This window comes from Danio rerio, chromosome 3, assembly GCF_049306965.1.
Source record: "Danio rerio strain Tuebingen ecotype United States chromosome 3, GRCz12tu, whole genome shotgun sequence".
Lineage (NCBI taxonomy): Eukaryota > Metazoa > Chordata > Actinopteri > Cypriniformes > Danionidae > Danio > Danio rerio.
This window is the reverse complement of record NC_133178.1, coordinates 22,565,224-22,570,521: the sequence shown is the minus strand read 5'-3', so window position 1 is coordinate 22,570,521 and position 5,298 is coordinate 22,565,224.

Here is a 5,298-nt window from a genome sequence, read left to right as displayed (position 1 = left end):
CAATCATACAAAACAAATGTTTATGGGATTTGCATCCTTGTCTACAAAGTTATGAGTATTTTTCAGCTTCGGTGATGCATAGCACTGTAAAACTTTTAGATTAGCATTTGTCTCACAGCCCATGTTTTGCTTTTTCAGTTGGATAAATTAACATCTATATGCCATCTCCTTTATCATAAAGCACATAACACAACAAAAACACAGCTCATGGCATTCTATCCCCTTCAGTTGTTCACATTGTTGGATTCCAGGTTGACTGCTAATGAATATTACTTCAAAGTTCATATTGGCGTACAAATGTATTTGGAAAATCTAATTATTGTGAGACAATTCTTTTGCCTAGTTCCTATGACCACAAGTCCCTTATTCCCGCTTGTATTTTCAGTATTATATTTCAAGTCAAATGAAACTTGGAAATTGATGCTTTGGCTTCTTTTGAAAGTACTTTTGAAACTTTTTGTCTGAAACATGAGATACTCATCGATTTAATCTTCCTCTGTTCAAGCCAACTATGCAATAATTGATCATATGTATAGAAATATTCTTAAGAACCCTGCAATAATAGAGATTTTCTGAGGTCACTTTAATAACATCAATAGTGTAATACTTAGTTTATAATCAAAATAAAACCATATCAGAATAAAGTCATAGAGCCAAACCTAACATTAAAGTACCCCTATTAAAGATTATGAAAAGTCCATTATTTATGATTTGGGAGTTCCTAAACACAAGTTAAAATGCATGCAAAGAAAAAAAAATTTTTTACCAAACCCCTTTTTTTGGGTGTTTTTTTTTTGGTTTAATTGGACCAATGACCCAGTCTGTTGGGATTGGTCTGCTGCGTGCCTTACTGGATTACTCTTTTAGAGTGTTAAAGATTTTATGCAGTGCATCAACAGAAAACATGGATTCAATTTTTCTTTATCAATTTGAGCCCGAGTCTGAAGAATGTCGAGAGTTGCTGATTAATTTCTCTTTAACAACAACAGCCTGCATTTCCTGCGTTGCACACATTTAGGTTGCTGTAGCAGTCGGTAGTAAAATGACAGGAGCACGGCACAAAGTTGGAGATAAACTGCTGTTAATGTTGTGAAAATTAACAATAAAGTTTCATTCCTCACAGTCTTACCTTTTGGTGGAAAAATAAAAATAAAAAAATGACAAAAATGGATTTCCATCATAGTACTCAGCATAGCATCATTGTAATCCGTTACAATGTTTACTGGTTGGGAAATACTCTGCTAATGTTTCATATTGACATCAGCATTAAATAGCCAGAGATCTCTTTTACAAATTAATGAATTTAATTAATTTTATTTTTTATTAATTTAAAGTATTTATGTTGAGAAACAACTTTTATCACAACACACTTTCAGATTTAAAACTCTGTAGTATGTTTTCATTCACTTGAATGAGGTGTATGAGCTATTTATTTTTTTAAATTCATAATAGGGTTCCTTTAGTTATTTAAATGTGAAACGAGATGAAAAGGATGCTTCATTTTCAAAGTAGAAATAACATAATTAGTGACAATATTTAGGTTACAGTGTACACATGTATTGCAAACTGAATTTGTATTGCAAACCATAAAAATAGTCACATACTTGCTATTAATATTATTTGTAATTGAACTTCATCAAATTATAATATATGCTTTTTCAATACTCATCTTGCTTCATTTTTACAGCTTTTTTAAGGTTACTTGTTCACTTTGAAAAACCATTTGACGCTGTCTCTCGCCTTTGTCCAGAGCTTTCATCCTGCCAGAAAACGTAATTAAACTTGGACAGTTTTACATCGGCGTTGAATTTTTCTTTTTTTTTTTCAACCATCTTTAAAGGATGTTATTCATCATTCGGTTAAAACTTGATGTCCCTTGATAGATTCAGAGTGGCTCTCGTCTACACTCAAAAAAATGACATGTTGGCGTTAATTAACTTTTTTTTGTCCACTCGTTCCACGTAACCGAGTTAAGTTACCTTTAAGAAAGAATATTTATTTTAGTGAACTTAAGTTAGTTACATAAAGGTAATGTAATGTTGTTTAGTTCAATCAATGTAACATTCATAATTTAGCTTTAATCAATGTAGTTATTTAAGTTCAATTATTCTAAAATTGATATTGTTATGTTTAACCAAATAAAAAAACAGTTTCTGTTTCATTGAGTTTATTCAATAGCATTTTTACAGTTTTACAAATTTTCCAGCAATAAAATGATTATCAAAATCCAAATATTGTCTTTATCTGTATCTTCACTTATTACAATAAGTTAAATACTGTATGTACAATATACCAATAAATTAATATTAATACAAGTATGAAGTAAATTAAAAACAATAAATGATTTACAAAAATAAGCTTACAAAAACATCATAAAATACACTTTTCAAATTACTTTTCATATATTACAAAAAACATTTAAAAATAATATTCTGCCATTAAATGAGTTACAAAAATATACTTAGAAAAATTAAGTCTTCTTATGTAAACTATGCTGTACCTTCTTTACACTGAAAAAGCAGATAACACTTCAGTTGTTCAAAGAAAGATTACCACTTTAAAGCAATGTAACACAATCAGCATTACACCATAAATTAGACCAACCATCACAGAACATGCAATAGCTACACACATTCATCTCTCTGGGCACCATTTCTGCACATTTGCACCAGACACTTTCTTACAACCACTCCCTATATTTAAAAAAACAAACACACACACAAAAAAACATTGTGCATGAAGTCTGCTTCACACAGGTGAGTGAGCTTGACAAACCACATGTAGAAGCATTCTTAACAATTTTTTTGTATAATTAGCACATCTTGGGTGTATTGCCTCTTCTTGTTGATTTGCTGAATGTCTCCTCAATTGTAAGTCACTTTAGACAAAAGAGTCTGATAAATGTTAATGTAAATGTTAATGTAGATTCATAAGGGGGTGTTACACATTAAGGTTTGTGCTTCATCATGTCCAGCATCCTAAAAATGTCAAGTAAAAAAATAAAAAGTTTACCAACAGATCAAAGGTGAAAGGAGGAAATAGTTTAAGAGGAAAATGCAAAATGTAAAAAAAAAGTAAAAAAGTAAATGGCTTACCGTGTACTCCCTCACAAGGGCTTTGAGAATGCATTCACACCTTTTTTTGCACTGGTGATGTTCTAAACGACATGAAATGACAATTAGTAATTTACTAAATAATTAGTAGTTAAAATTACTAGTAATTTTTACTGTACATCATTTTAATGCGTGTCTAGGCATCTAAAGGCATAGTACCTGGATTATCCACAGTCTCCTCAACCAGATATGGGACAGAGGCTGAGCTGTAAACCTGAGGGAGAAAAAAGATGCGAGTGAGCAAAGATTTGTAATAATAAAATATAATAATATAAATATATAGCATTTAGAATAATATATTTATAATAATAAAAATGAAAAAAAAACTGCAAACTACTAAACTTAAAAGTTTAAATGTGTTAGATGACCAAACAAATAAGCTTACATTAAATATGTCATCATGCTAGATGTCATCCTATTTAAGGGTCACATATGCTTGTGCCAACACCACCTTTTAATTAATATTATGTAAGTTATCAAAACTGGCATTAAAACTTGACAAACTGCTTGACACTCATTTAAAATTAGACTATTTCTTACTACCAACGTTTGCAACTTTATTTTGGGGTTAATATATACCAAGTATAAAATTTCACAGGAATGCAAAAAAACTAGAAATTAATCTGCCTTTAATGTGAAAAAGACACAGGAAACATGACAATTTCATAACAATACTACACACAAACACAACATAGTATTACAAGGAAGTTCATTAGTGATTCAAATGTTGTCACAGCCTCAGTATGAATACATACAAAGTAAAAAAATCTCACCTGCGTCCACATTAAGGAAAGCTTTCTGTGCACGTTCTCAATTTGTACTGTAATCTTCATCTTTTGATTCCCATATTATGGCGCCGATCTAAATGAGCTGAGAGTGATCGTTGTGGTTTGAATCTTCTTACTTCCTGTGTTGTTTTGAAACTGCGCATGTGCAGATATTACTCCACCTATTGACCAAAATGCAGTACTGCAGAAGCAACACAACTCCCTTTCATTCATGTTAATTAAGCAAGCTGTTTAAATGTGAAAACTTACTTTTTCTAATTTTTTCCAACATAACACTTTTATTTTTAGTACACAAACATAAGCAAATTGTTTAATTTAAACATAGTTATATTCTTTGGACCAACAAAAGCCAAAATTCATTTTTTTGAGTGTAATCTTTCATTAGAGGTCGTTCTTCTTTCGCTCTTTCTCTGTGCTCGACTGGTGGTCTGACATAGAAAAAGGGGGAGAAAACAGTGGAATTAGATGTAATAGATCATAATTCAGAAGTCAAAATCATCGGGATGATTTATGAACTAAGTGGGCAGTGGACATGCTTTCTGCTAACTGTGGAACTTGGTCACCGAGCAGCAATTGATGAGATTTCTGTCATTCATAAAAATATGTATGAATATTCATAAAGAGATTAATATGATTATCTCATAAATGATTGTGGATGTTACTGCAAGTTGAACATTAGCGTATGTCAAATTGAGGCATTTCTGATTCCCTAACGGTGTGACAGTCTATGAATTACAGAAGCAGAAGAAACAGAATTTGTCAAAAGTGCTTGTTTTAATGTTTTTTCTTCACTGTTTGACTGCAAGCTCTAATAATATTTTTCTTGCTAAAGCTGCAAACATTAGCTGAGCTATTATAGCGAATATAATCGCAGTCATTTCATCTCTCTGTGTGCGGCTGCAGGTAGTAAATGGACTCAGATTTACAGCCAGTGTCCTGCCCAGCTCATAAAAGTGGAACATTAATACTGATTTAATAAACTTTACATCACAGGCTTGGGGTTGGAATATATGTGAGAGCGTGTGTGTGTTTTTCTTGGTCTTCTTGCGTTCTCTTTGATTTTGGCCTTTATTCTCTGTGCTGTGGAGCTCTGACAGGTTGTCAGAGTGTGTGTGGATGGCTTCAGATGCGCCGCTGTAAGAGGTCTGGGTTGAATCTTTCGCTTTGCCCTCGATTCCTCACCATCTGGCAGATGACTTGTGGAGCCAGTACAGTGCTGGGGCCTAATCTAATCAGACATCGGTATCATCATCACCACACACACTCTGCAGCCTCTGAAGGAGCCTTTTAGCCTTAAAAACAATTCCACACAAATACGTTTTACCCACAGACTAATAGCTAGTTTTGTTGTAGTTGCAGTCTTTGAGTTATATGTACAAATGTATTGGCCCCTGTAA